The sequence below is a fragment of the Bubalus kerabau genome, chromosome 5 (assembly GCF_029407905.1).
Source record: "Bubalus kerabau isolate K-KA32 ecotype Philippines breed swamp buffalo chromosome 5, PCC_UOA_SB_1v2, whole genome shotgun sequence".
Classification (NCBI taxonomy): Eukaryota; Metazoa; Chordata; class Mammalia; order Artiodactyla; family Bovidae; genus Bubalus; species Bubalus kerabau.
Genome location: NC_073628.1, coordinates 117,723,053 through 117,737,900, shown reverse-complemented (window position 1 = coordinate 117,737,900; position 14,848 = coordinate 117,723,053). Strand labels below are relative to the sequence as shown.

Sequence of the window (14,848 nt, the reverse complement as noted above, 5' to 3'; positions counted from 1 at the left end):
AAGAGACCAGGGTTCAATCCCCAAGTCGGTAAGATCCTCTGGAGAAAGGCAATGATAATCCACTCTAGTAATCTTGCCTAGAGAATCCCATGGATGGAGAAGCCTAGCATGCTACAGTTCTTGGGGTTGCAAAGAGTCGGACACGACTGAGCCACTAACACACACACACACTTCTCCCTAACAGTACAACTTGAAATGGGGGGTAATATTCAAGAAAATAAAGATTATATGTGCAACACAGGAATACAAGCTCTATGAGGGGAGGGATTTTTTTATTCCATCTAGAACAGTGTTTGGCACAGAGTGAGCGCTCCATAAATATTTGCTGCCCTAATAACTAAATTCAGATGAGCATTTTGTTGTGTTAGAGTGTATACATAAATTGTATGTCTATGCTCTGAATAGAAGCTGAGCAGCAAAGATTTCACTGGAAGCACCCAACTCCATATGGGAAACAGTGCTGTGTGAAACCAGGAACAGTGGACTAAGGGTCAGAACACCACTCCCTTAGGTTTATGACACAGAGCATGTTGCCTGTTAACCTTTGAGCTCCAAGCTCCTTATTTGTAATATAACAACCCACTCCCTAGGATTGCTGTGAGAACTAAACAAATGAATACACATGAAACGCTTTCCAAATGAAGTGCTCTACAGTAAAAAAAAAAAAAAAGAAAGAAAGAAAGAAAAAGAACAACTGCTTTAGTCTTTTGTGTTTCCAACAGAGTTAGCTGCCCACAATTCCCACTGGGATGACAGCTTTATCCTTAAGTGACTGTTCCCTAAATATTTGCCACATATGATATAAATGGATTATTTTCCTCTCTATACAAATAGACCTTATACGTTCATTTGAAAAAATAAATATGGCTAGAGGAAAATGGGCAAAAGACATGAGAAAATAGCTAAAAGAAAAAAAATCAATAGATGTGAAAAAATGTTCAACATGTGACAATTTCACATCTGTAACACCTCTGCAAAGTAAACAGCTCTTTGGAGCTTCTGCCGGGATCTCCCATGTGACTGATTATGCTCCAGGGTTTTAAGATCCTACCAGCCTCTTCCTCAGTCCTCTGCCATATTATTCTCTAGAAGGTCACAAGGGGGTAAGGAATCCCCTAGGAGGGGGCTGGTGTTACTGGGTTTCCCTTCAATTCAGCATTTATGTACGAGCACAAGAACAAGGCACTGAGATGTTAGGAGAGGTCCAACTATGTGGAAAGTCATCTCCAGCACTAGGAACAAAATCTAACAGGTGACAGAGACATTCAGCACCCCAATACAAGCAAGACAGTGCACCCTGAGGAGGAGACAGGAGGGCTCAGGCCCTTGTCAACTGTGCAGTCTTAGGCAAGACTCTCAAACTCTCTCAGCCTCCATTTCCTCATTTATTATAACATGGGACTAACAATAGTGACTTATTCATGAGGCTGTTATAAAATCAGTCAGAATAAAGTATTCAGCAGAATACCAAGAAGATAACGAACTTTCAATAAAAGTTAACTCTTTTCTTGAGCATTATTATTATTAAATGACATAACAAAATTGCATAATCTTATGAGTAATGCTTCCCTGGTGGTTCAGTCGGTAAAGAATCCACCTGCAACGCGAGAGACCTGAGTTCAATTCCCTGGGTTGGGAAGATCCCCTGGAGGAGGGCATGGCAACCCACTCCAGTCTTCTTGCCTGGAGAATCCCCATGGACAGAGGAGCCTGGCGGGCTACAGTCCATGGGGTCGCAAAGAGTTGGACATGACTGAGTGACTAAGCACAGCACATAATGAGCGGTAGGTTCTAATGGAGGGGAGCACAGTGTGACAGGACAATATGCAAGAAAGATTTTATTCCTAACTGCAGCATGGAAGTAGGGGCATGGATCTAGAAGGATCTCATGAAGGAAGTCAAAGCTGAAATAGGCCCTGAGGGAGGAGCAGGAATTCAGCAAGAAAAGCTAACAGGGCAGGGCTCATTCCTGACCACAGGAGGAGAGAGCATTGCTAAGAAACTGCAAGAAGTATAGCATTCAAGGTGATGGCCATGTGCAGAGGCACAGGGGTGTAACACAGTGGTCTGCCGTTACTGTTTCCTCCAGGGAACAGGCTGTGGTGGATGGTCAGTCCTACCAGTGACATCTGAAAACATCCAAGTTCATGCTCAATAGGGCAACTAGGTAAGTAAAAATGACTCTTTCCCAGCCCCAACTACTGAGGTATAACCCAAGATCTGGAGGGAAGAATTCTGCCACTGAGAGCTAACACTGATTAAATATTTACTATCTCCCAGGTACTAAATACTTAGCATGAATGCTCAGGTTTAGTTTCCCCAACAATTTAGTATGGTGGATTCTGAAGTCCTCATTTGCAATTGGGTAACTGAGGGTATAAAAATGTGCAGCTACTTGCCTAAGGTCACGCAGATGACAAGTGATGGACGCGGGATTCAAACCCATGTACACTGTACAGAGTCTGCATGTTACTACTAAGCTATCCCGCTCGTGCAGAGGAGATAAGCACTCTGGATAGAGAGCCAGAAGACTAGGTTCTAGTCAACATCTATCCCTAAATAGCTGCGTATGACTTGAGGAAGCTGCTTCACTCTCTGGTCTGGTTTTCCCAGTTAAAATATGAACAGCAGGGATAAACTATACTTGTAGTCCTTTCTGCCTCAAGTAATTTTTATGACACTGAAAGATATGACTCTGACAACTGACACATAAAACAGCGTCTTGGGAAAATGCAGACTCTTTCCACAACCTCTCATACTTTATACTGTATATAAAGTATACACAGTATACTTTATACTGTGTATAAAGCACTAGTGTGCAACTCAGCACAGGACACACGGTTCCCTGCACTATCCAGTAGGTCCCTGTTGAAAGTGGAAGTCGCTCAGTCGTGTGTGACTCTTTGCAACCCCGTGGACTATACAGTCCATGGAATTCTCCAGGCCAGAATACTGGAGTGGGTAGCCTTTCCCTTCTCCAGGGGATCTTCCCAACCCAGAGACTGAACTCAGGTCTCCCACTTTGCAGGCGGATTCTTTACCAGCTGAGCCACACGGGAAGCCCAAGAATACTGGAGTGGGTAGCCTATACCTTCTCCAGGAGATCTTCCCGACCCAGGAATCAAACCAGGATTGCCTGCATTGCAGGAGGATTCTTTACCAACTGTGCTATGAGGGAAGCCCCAGGTCCCTGTTGGTTATCTATGTTACACATAGTAGTGTGTATACATTTGGAGAAGAAAATGGCAACCCACTCCAGTATTCTTGCCTGGAGAATTTCATGGACAGAGGAGCCTGGCAGGCTGCAATCCATGTAGTTACAAAGAGTCAGACACGACTGAGCGACTAACACACACAGTGTGTATATGGTAATTCCAGCCTCCTAATTTATCCCTTCCATAACCCTTATTTTCCCATTTTAACCTTATTTTCTGTCTGCAAGTCTCTTTTGTTCTGAATTGAGCCACTAGGTGGCTAGGGAGAACATAGGATGAAGAGGTATAGGGGGAAGAGTCAATATTATACAATAACCTGTAAGGGAAAAAAAATCTGGAAAAGTCTATGTGTATGTGTCTGTCCACATACATAATGAATCATTATGCTGTACACCTGAAACTTACATGATACTGTAAATCAACTATACTTCAACAAAAAAATTGAAAAAAAGAAAAGAAAGAAATCAAGGGGCTTTCCTGGTGGCTCAGTGGTCAAGAATCCACCTACCAATGCAGGAAACACAGGTTCAATTCCTGATCTGGGAACATCCCACATGCCAAGGAACATCAAACCCAGGCACCGTAACTATTAAGCCTGTGCTCTAGAGCCTGGGAGCTGCAGCTACAGAGCCCACGTGCCACAACTATTGCACTGGACTGTCCTAGACCCTGTGCCCTGCAACGAGAGGCCATCACAGAGGCCATTGCAATGAGAAGCCCACGCACTGCAACTAGAGTAGCCCCAGCTCACCACAACTAGAGAAAAGCCCACGCAGCAACGAAGACCCAAGTACAACCAAAAAAAAAAAGAAGAAGAAGGAAGATACTAGAAGCAGTCCAAGAGACTTCCCTCTTATTCCCACCCCCAGTACACTCAGACACACTCATACAGTCACCAAGTCATGCAGATCCCATCCCACCAACATCTCCTGGATCTGGTCCACCTTCTCCATCACTACTCCACTGCACTCTCTGCTGCCTCACTGTTTCACTGCTTCTTTCTTCAACTGTCACTCCAAAGATGCCTCGCTGTCTCCAATCTCACTCCTCCAGGGCATCACCTTCAAATGCAAACTAGTTGTCTTCCTTGCCTAAAGCTTGAGAACCAACCCTGCATCATGAGCTCCAGGGGTCAGGTCAGAACTCAGGTTTAGCTTAGCCCATAGGAGGAGCCCCTCACGATGAGCCTCTCACCTCTAGTTTCACCTCCTCTACATCCCCCTCAATGTGTTTCACTAGAGAGTCTCAGAACAGCCTCTTACACGTTCCTGACAGCCAACCTGATGGAAAGCTCTTCTCCCTTCTTCTGGCTGATCATTACTCATTCTTCAAAGAGTGTGTCAGTCTCACCTTCTTCAAGTGGCCCTGCCCAATCCCTGCCCCCATCAAATATAAATATTCACCTATGCTATCTCTCTACATAGACTACAAGCTCCTTGAGGACAGCAGCTCTCTGTCCCTGTTCGATCTCATTCCCAGCCCCGAGCAGCAAGAGACGTGGAGCAAGCACCCAGGAACTGCTTGCTGAGTTTCTCCCAGTGATTCCAGGGTCAGAATCCTGGAAGGAGAATTACCCTGTGGTTCATGCACAGGTGCATCTTAGCCAGTCTCCTCTGATGTCAGCTTGCCTCTGGAACACAACACACAGGCCAAACTAATACCCACCAACTCCAAGATGAGCAGTTGCATGCTCATCTGAACCACTGAGCTGGACAAGAATAACTTCCTTCCTAAGACCACCAGCTATTCCTACCTCAAGTCAGGCCTGAGAAATATTTAGGTGCCAACTCCCAACATACAGAGGGAAGAAATGGCAGGTCACTCAGGAGATCCAAGGCTTAATACTGAAGATACTTCTGTAGCCTCTTCCTTGTGGATAGGTCCTATTCACCTTTGTACACTCAACAATGCCTTGCAAGATAGTAGGTGCCCGAAATATATGACATATGAATCAAACTTTTGATAGGGCTAGAATTCTGGATCTATTGAATTTAGACACCATTACATGTAATTTTGAATGATTTCCTTAACTAATCTACAATCTTTTTATTTTATTCATCTTTGTAATCTCAGTGTCTGAGATTTCCTTCTGGAGAAGGAAATGGCAACCCACTCCAGTATTCTTGCCTGGAAAATCCCATGAACTGAGGAGCCTGGTAGGCTATAGTCCATGGGGTTGCAAAGAGTTGGACACGACTGAGCGACTTCACTTCACTTTAACCTCAGTGTCTAGTATAGTGTCTTAAGCACAGTAGCCATACAATCAGCTTTTGTTGAATTGCCCTGAACTTGTCAAAGCTACCCAGCAAATGAGTTAGTGGCAAGACAAACTTCACCAGTTATCTGGTGACAGTTATCTCACCAGTAACAAGAGCCACTCCACTCACTCAAGAGATACAACCAGAAGAATCCCTCCTCGTATACAGAGAGTCCACCACTTCCCACCAGACCTGAGGGTAAAAGAACCTGGACAGCAGGTCTTAGCATCCTCTATCTTGTATGTCAGTCAGTTCAGTCGCTTAGCTGTGTCCAACTCTTTGTGACCCCCATGGACTGCAGCATGCCAGGCTTCCCTGACCATCACCAACTACTGGAGCCTCCTCAAACTCATGTCCATCGCGCCGGTGATGTCATCCAACCATCTCATCCTCTGTCGTCCCCTTCTCCTCCTGCCTTCAATCCTTCCCAGCATCAGAGTCTTTTTCAGTGAGTCAGTTCTTTGCATCAGGTGGCCAAAGTATTGGAGTTTTATCTTCAGAACCAGTTCTTCCAATGAATATTCAGGACTGATTTCCTTTAGGATGGACTGGTTGGATCTCCTTGCAGTCCAAGGGACTTTCTATGTTCCAGGTCACATTGCATATATGAAGACCAATGTGTGTGAATAAGTATGTGCATCAATGTATGGACAGCTTAAAACTGGCACCAACATCTGTATGGTCAGGATGCTACTCTATATTAACCATTGGCTGGCTTTCTCTAGTTATGCCATGTTGGGAGCCCATATTCCTGGATATGGGCCACGTGGTGTAGGTGTATCAGAACAAGTCTCTAACCACAGGTGGGAAATTACAACCTCTGACCATACCTCCGCCAGTAACTAGTTGGGGCTCAGAACCTCTAAACCCTCTTCTTTCCATCTGTAAATAAATAGAGTATCTATCTACTGCACATAGCTGTTACAAGGAACAAATAAGAGCACGGAAGCAAAGGTCCTCTGAAAACTATGCCATACTTTATACACACGCTCCCTGTATATGCATGTGTCAGCAGTTCCTGGCTTGGCTATCCCTGCCCTGTTTTGGAGACAGCACAATGGCTCCCCCAAGACTCTCTCCCTCTCTCCAGAAACCCTGGGAGCAGAGGGTAGAGGTGATGGGATAAGGGTCACTTTCTGTTTGCATGAGCCTTCTGCCCTGTCACCCCTGACTGCACCTCAGGACATGCTTCTGCAGCCCTGGTTCATTTCCATGGAGACAGGAAGCTCTGCTTCTCTTCAAGCCTAAGCTAATGGTTTTCATCAAATCCCATTTCCTCTGAGACAAGTAAAAATGTGACAAAGCTTCTATCCACAGTTTCTGTTTAAATACACTGAGACTCTCAAACATACCTCTGAGCCCTCTACCCACCTAGGCCCGTGCCTCTAGGATGGGTGGCACAGTCACTTTCACACCTGGTGGGCCATGAGCACTCGTGTGGGCTACCTGCCCTCCCTTACCAGACTCTTATCATTTGCCCGACAGGGGCTCCTCCTTCCATAGCTCTTTTTCTGCTTTAGGAAGCCTCGGGGTCTAACATTAAACTGCCTGCAGGTCATGGGGAACATATGCCCCAGAGATAAAACCTTCAGAGCTTCTCCCTGGTTTATACATGCAACTCCCAACCAACCTCTTACTCCAAGCAGAACACCTACATCCCCATTCAAGGGCATGTGAGAACCAGACAAAGCAAGACACAGAGCCCACACCCCCACCACCCTGTACATGGAACTAGCTGCTGCCAAACTGTCTGTAGACACACTAGTGAAACCACATTGGTGTTGAGCATCAGAAGGAGAAAAAGAAACCAGGACAGAGCTATTCCAGCTCCAGCCCATAAGGCCCCTATTGTTAACACTCTTTTAAATGTCAGCATTTCTTCACACCAGCTGTTCCCAGCTGCTGCTGTCACTTCCTAACCTTCTCCAGAAGTGCTAAGGAGGTACATCCCATGCTACTTCTGTTTCATCTCCCAACCTGAGGAGGCCGCCTTCTGGTCTGAGAGGAGCTCATAGTCTCACAGTGAGCTCATGCCCAGTATCACAGGCTGCTACTTGGATGATAGCCACCTGCAGCTAACAGTGAGAGAAAATGAGCATCAGTATTATCAGAGAGGGTAAGAGCTGACAGCTACTCCATGGCACACCTAGGCCCAGCCTGGGAGAGCGATATTGCTATCCCATTTCACAGGGGAGGAAGCAGGCCAAGAGTAACATGTCCAAATGCACAACACTAGTAAGCAGCTGGGTTAGGATTTCACCCATGGAAGAAAAAACCATGACAAACCTAGACCACATATTTAAAAGCAGAGACATCACTTTGCCAACAAAGGTCCACAGAGTCAAAGCTATGATTTTTCCAGTAGCTGTGTATGGATGTGTGAGTTGGACCATAAAGAAGGCTGAGCACCAAAGAACCGGTGCTTTCAAACTGCAGTGGTGGAGACGACTCTTTAGAGTCCCTTGGACAGCAAGGGAGATCAAACCTGTCAACCCTAAAGGAAATCAACGCTGAATATTCATTGCAAGGACTGAGGCTGAAGCTCCAATACTTCAGCCACCTGATGCAAAGAGCTAACTCACTGGAAAAGACCTTGATGCTGGGAAAGATTGAGGGCAGGAGGAGAAGGGGACAACAGAGGATGAGATGGTTGGATAGCATCATCGACTCAATGGACATGAGTTTGAGCAACCTCTGGGAGATGGTGAAGGACAGGGAAGCCCGGCGTGCTGCAGTCCATGGGGCTGCAGAGTCGGACACGACTTAGTAACTAAACAACATGACTGTCAGATGCCAAAGCTCGTGCTTCTCCCAACCTACCATGCTTTTCTGCCGGGAGCCAGTGTAAGGAACTCCGCCTGTGGCAAAGGTCATGAGGAAGGAGGCTCGGCATACGCAAAGGCAGGATCAAGCCTCAGGAGTCCCCCTGGAAATTCCTGAGCATCTACCCCCAAAACCAGAGTCTGCCTACTTTACTGCTTTGTGCTCTCACCTACACCTCTGACTTTACGGGGGGCTGTCCCCCACCACCATCTCTCTCTCTGAAAAAGAGTTAACTTACAGCTCCAGTTAATAAAGTTCCTTGGCGTGACAAGAGTGTTTTAGTTCACAAACTCCTTTGGGAGTTCTCTAGCCTGCCTGAACAGGTTCTTCTGGCCACATGTGATTGTTCAGAGCCTCCCAACCGTGAGAGGCATGAGATGTTCTGCTGCTGCTGCTGCTGCTGCTGCTGCTAAGTCGCTTTAGTCGTGTCCGACTCTGTGCGACCCCATAGACGGCAGCCCACCAGGCTTCCCCGTCCCTGGGATTCTCCAGGCAAGAGTACTGGAGCGGGTTGCCATTTCCTTCTCCTGAGATGTTCTAAAACTGTCTAAATACAGATTCCTTTGAGCAGTTAAAAGATTGATTAGAAATTGTATTGGTGAAGGGTTTTTCACTTGTTGGGCCAATGTTTGCTGCTAAGTTTCCATATCCCTTACCTACTGTGTCCCTGGCAGTGTATTGATTAATATAATTGGTGTATAGGAATGTAAGTAATAGCTTTAATGTTTGTACCCTTGGACCCTTGAGTTAATTCTTTTCTTGTTATAGCCCACCACACCTTTGCCCTATAGGAATGCAACTTTATCTAATGCTTTTGGAGGGTGGCGCCTGACTTTAGAATAATCACCTTTAGAGAAAAATAAGTTTTCTGAAGAAAGGGTCATAAAATGTTAACAGGCCTCCTGGCCAGAAGATGATGTAAATCACCTAAACTTTTGCATATGATAAGTTTGAAAGCCTGGCTTCAATAGGGATCAAGGACTGCTGTCCTTGCATGACCCCACCCTTTCCCCCATTATCCTCTATGCACAACTTAAGGTATAAAAACTACTTTGGAAAATAAAGTGCGGGCCTTGTTCACCGAAGCTTGGTCTCCCCATGTCGTTCTTTCTCTCACCTTCTGGCTGAATTCCCATCTGGAGCGTGGAGGCTTGTCAAGCCTACTAATTTTGCCTGGGCTTCTAAGATCTGACCAGGGAGGCCTTAGTGTCTCCTCTCCTTCGGGAGAATGGGAGGACGCCTGCGGCCTACGTAGGTGACGCAAATTCCTTGTCTTGGAATTTTATTGGCTTTCCATGTAAACCAAGTTATTCAGCCTCTTTTCCTCACTGAATTTTCTCACTGAGCTATCCCTATTTAATCACTCTAATTAATACTTAATCAAGCTATTGTCTCCTGATCGCCGAAGCCGTCTCCCCTTCGAATCCTCTGAATCCACCGGGGCTGGACCCCGGCACTTTCCCACCAGGATAAATATGTAGAATTCAAAGAGGCAATTCCAAACTAGAGCTAGTACATCAGAGCGGACACAGTCAGACACAGGATTGTCTTTCAGTGCCAGTGTTCTTTCCCTTTCCAGCTCTGTTAAGACACATTCTCAACCCAAAGTGGAACTTTATCTGGAACATCACTGACTTGTTATTCAAAAGTGAGAATCTGACTTGAATCTTTCCAACTAAAACATGGACACACTTAGGAAATAAGTAAGAACAAAATGTAGCAGATAAGATTATACAAATGGGAGATTATCCCCTCAGTAGAAATACAAGAAGAAAGAAGTCTGTGGTCAGACCCATCCTGGGCAGCCATTGAAATAGAGTAGTTGAGTTGCAGCTACAGGATATGTGGAAATAATTACCTATGGAGCATAAAGGCTGTCAATGAATGCTCACTGAATGAGCACCTACTTAAGAAATCCTATTACATCTGTGACTCTCCACTCCAGACACACACTATTAAGAACTCCTTCACACTGTCTGCTGTTCTTCCTTCATAACCATTTCACAAGTCACCCAAGGCTCTTAGTACTACAAAGTTGACTAATGCATCAGAGTTTTCTCTTAATCTTCCTTCATCTGGTCTCTCCCCAGGGCAATCCTCTTCCTGGGGAAGAGAGATTGGTCTCTTTCTCAGGTCAATGTCTTATACACACCTTTTGTCCTATACTTTTTGTGGGTGTGCAATCATTATAAAATTTAATTTCTATTTTTCTCAAAGTTATGCATGTTGTGCCTTAAGGTCAAATACTTTTTAAAGCTTATAGTGAAAAAACAGCAGCCCACAGCCTCACCCCTTCTCACCCCTGAATCTGACACCCCATAGGCAACCACTTGTAATTCTTTTACCTGCTTCTTCGAGTACTCACTTTCAATTTTCTAAATATTATAGTCATACAACTGCTATTTCTTAATCTTTAAGTTTTAGGTATTGCTTAAGGACTTTCCCACTGTGGAACCTAAGATTTTAGTCTCTGACATTCCCTTCTCCTCCCCCTACTTATTCTCTCCTATGCTCTCAAGGCAACCATAGCACCATAGGGGCTATCTCAAAATCCAGTGTGAACAATCCACATCTGACTGACAGTTGAGCTGTATGGAGTACCTACTTTGCTTATATTCCTTTGGTGATAACACTTCTATATTCTGTGGAATTCATTGCTTAGATTGATGTATGTATGTGAAAATACATACAAATATCTACATATTCACATATATATAGTTTTGGGAAAAAAACATTAAACTCTTCTAACTATACTAATACATATTGGGAATTATTAATTCCATTTTTTCTTAAAGATATCATTTTTACAGCCTTCTGTCATCCTACTCAAGTCTGAACTTGGTGTTCCCTAGACTTTCAGACAGTTAGCATCCTAGATTTCCCTTCATCATCATCCTGGAAAACTTTCTTCCTCTCCAATGAATCTCTTGCTTCCATAAGTCGCATGTCCTTCTCCCTCTTCAATGAATTCCTTATTTTTAGTGACTCACATTCTCCAGTAGCTTCTTCAGAAAGAGTGTCTCAAAATATTGCAATTTCATCCTCACAAATAATTGCTATTTTCGCTAGGTATGGAATTCTATCTTGGAAATTTTTTTCCTTCAGAAAGTTTTAGGAGGTTTTCTATTGGTTCCTAACTTTCAATATCATCGAGAAGTCCAAAGCCATCCTAACTCCAGATTCTATATAAATAAAATTCATCCCCTTAATAATCACCAGAAGCTTATAGAATATTATCTTACCCAGATGCTCTGAAATGTCATGATTTATCTTGGTGTGGTCTTTTCTCTTTCATTGTGTTGAGTTATCAGTGGGCATTTTTCTTATTAATTCATCTGTTCTCAGTTATCTCCATGCCCACCTCCTATTTCCTTGCCATATAAATAACTGTTACATTATATTCAGTGTATACTTTTTAATGAATTTTTACAAACTGTGAACATTTTTTATTTATGTGGATGATACTATACTGTTTCCATCTTGTTTTCACTAAACTCTGTTTTCAATGTGTACATGGTCTTTTTTGCTCCTAACTGCCACATAATATGCCATGGTCTGCATCCAAGATGGAGAAGGCAATGGCACCCCACTCCAGTACTTTTGCCTAGAAAATCCCATGGACGGAGGAGCCTGGTAGGCTGCAGTTCATGGGGTCACTAGAGTCGGACACGACTGAGCGACTTCACTTACACTTTTCACTTTCATGCATTGGAGAAGGAAATGGCAACCCACTCCAGTGTTCCTGCCTGGAGAATCCCAGGGAGGGGAAGCCTGGTGGGCTGCCATCTATGGGGTCGCACAGAATCGGACACAACTGAAGTGATGCAGCAGCAGCAGCAGCATCCAAGAGAAAGCTAACTGCTCTCTTAGTTATGGATACCCAGATTTTCGCTAAGTCTGCACTATAAAAACCTAATGATAGAAAGAATATCTTCGCACATGTATCAACAGATCTTTTAAATTTGGCAATGTGAGTTTACTAGTTCTAAGAACATTTTTGGTATTTTTCTTTGTTAATTTTTTTCTATCCATTTCCTTATTTTCTTTATGGAATTTTTATTCAATGTTGAAACAAATCTTTGATTTTCTTATTTTTGTTCTACTTTCTGTGTGATTTCAACTTTATAGTCCTACCATTTACTGTTTATTACATTTTTATACTTTTACATTAATTCATTGTACATTAATATAAATTTTACATTAATTATTTTAATTTCCAAATGCTCTTAACTGCTAAGTGTTCTTTTTCATAGCAATCTACTATCTTGTGGATAATCTCTTCTATCTCTGCTGATGTCAATTATGCTTTTAAAAAACTACCTTCTGCTCCCTTCATTATTCATATTCCCTCAAGTTCCTTCTACCTATTTATTATTTTGATTTGTCTTTGTGTTGGACCTTTTCTTTGAATGCTGATGACCCCTAATTTAAGATCAAGGTACAAAAGGCTTGTTGGAAGCTCCGATGAATGGTTGGGCCTTATAGAATGGGGGAGTGTAGTGGTTTGACTGGTCCTTGCCTCCTCCAAAGATGTGTCCACATTCTAATTCCTAGAATCTGTGAATGCTCCCTTATTTGGAAAAAGGTAATGTAATTAAGCATCTGGAGATGAAGAGGTCATCCTGAATCATCCAGATGACACTAAATCCAACAACAAGTGTCCTCATAAGAGACAGACAGAAGGAGATTTTAGACAGAATAGGAGGCAATGCAGCCACAGAGGCAGAGACTGCAGTGATATGGTCACAAGCCTAGGAATGCCTGGGGCCAACAGAGGCTGGAAGAAGGAGGAAAGAAATTCTCCCCAAGATCCCTTGGAGGTAGCATCACCCTGCCAGATTTTGGCCCTCTAACCTCCAGAACTATGAGACAATTTCTCTCACACTTTTCACCTAGTTTGTGATAATTTGTTGGGGTGGCCAAAGGAAACTAATAAGTGAACCTCACCAAAAGTGATGGGTCAGACCATTTTTCTGGTCACCATCAAATATCAGGATACAGAGGTCTTTTCTCTTCAGATGGATGATTTTCCACAGAGGACTGCTGTGAAACCCTCTCCCCCTTCTTCCCCAGACTGCTACAGTTCTGAGAGCCAAGCAGTAGAATTGGGCTGGAAACATGACATCCAGTTTGTGGACTTTCATATAATACTCCTGTTTCACTGTTTTCTCTTGATCAACCCCATTCTAATATTAAACTCTGTTTAAACATGGTGGATTGAACCAAGTCGGTCATTTCCTTGTGTGTCCACAAATCCAAGCTTTTCTGATTTAGACTTGACAGAGAGGAAATCTAACCAGGGTGGCGTGGGCTTGGTTGGGGCAGGCACCTGTGAGGATTGTTTGTTTGAGGGGAGGACATATCTTAATGTTCCTTACAAGGATTTATGAAAAATCTTGTTTTAGTATCCCCCATAAGTCCATTCTGAAGGAGATCAGCCCTGGGATTTCTTTGGAAGGAATGATGCTAAAGCTGAAACTCCAGTACTTTGGCCACCTCAAGCAAAGAGTTGACTCATTGGAAAAGACCCTGATGCTGGGAGGGATTGGGGGCAGGAGGAGAAGGGGACGACAGAGGATGAGATGGCTGGTTGGCATCACTGACTCAATGGACGTGAGTCTGGGTGAACTCCGGGAGTTGGTGATGGACAGGGAGGCCTGGCGTGCTGCGATTCATGGGGTCGCAAAGAGTCGGACACAACTGAGCGACTGATCTGATCTGATAACCCAGCTTTACATGATGCTTCAATTCCTGACCCTTTCTTGGCTCTCATTTTTTAATTGGCATTCCTCATTGTAGTTAATGGAGCCTCAGCTTTCATGCCACTAGATTAGTTATCATTTACTCTCCGTCTTCAAACATTTTGTTGGCAACTCTCATTTGTTTTCATACCCTCTCCTAATCTCTCTGTCACCGTGTCCTTCTCAAAATTTATTTCCTGTGTTTGTGGATGTATAAGAGATGGCCAACTTGGTTCAATCCACCATGCTTAAACAGAAGCACCACTTTATATAAATTTCCATTTCAAGAACATTTGCCATTCAGACAAGAAATCATGTTCAGTTTTGCTCAGAAAATAGAAGACCCTCTTCGACCTTGTTTTTGCCCTTCTATTTTCTCCTTTCAATTCCCAAAGTGACATTTCCACTCAGGTTAAATTAGGTCACATTATAGTCTTCTCACTCTCCATAACAAATCCCATTTCTTCATGTTGGCTTATGGGATGGTGCTCCCCTTTCTGGAATATTCACTCCCATGTATTCTATTTTATTCTATTACATATTTTGCACCCCAAGCAAAATCCCAATCCTTTATGAAACCATTCCTGATAACTTCAGACTATATAGGTTTGTGTCTTCCCCAGACAAATGAACTATATCTTATATTAGCCAGTAAACAAACTCCTGCTCCCTAACTGTTTCAAGTGTTGGTGTTGTCTTTTCAGCAAAACATAAGTTTTTTAAGGCCAAAAACCATGCCTTAAACTTTATGTGCTCCTTGTAATGCTTATCATGGCATTGAACACTGAATGTTTGTTAACTGATGTACAGT

At 43.6% G+C, this 14,848-nt stretch overlaps 1 protein-coding gene across 1 annotated transcript in view; it reads right to left on the bottom strand.

Annotated features, from left to right (window-relative positions):
* The window catches only part of CACNA1E (calcium voltage-gated channel subunit alpha1 E), a 329,827-nt gene that overhangs the window by 143,812 nt on the left and 171,167 nt on the right, over nt 1–14,848 (bottom strand). The window lies entirely within an intron of this gene.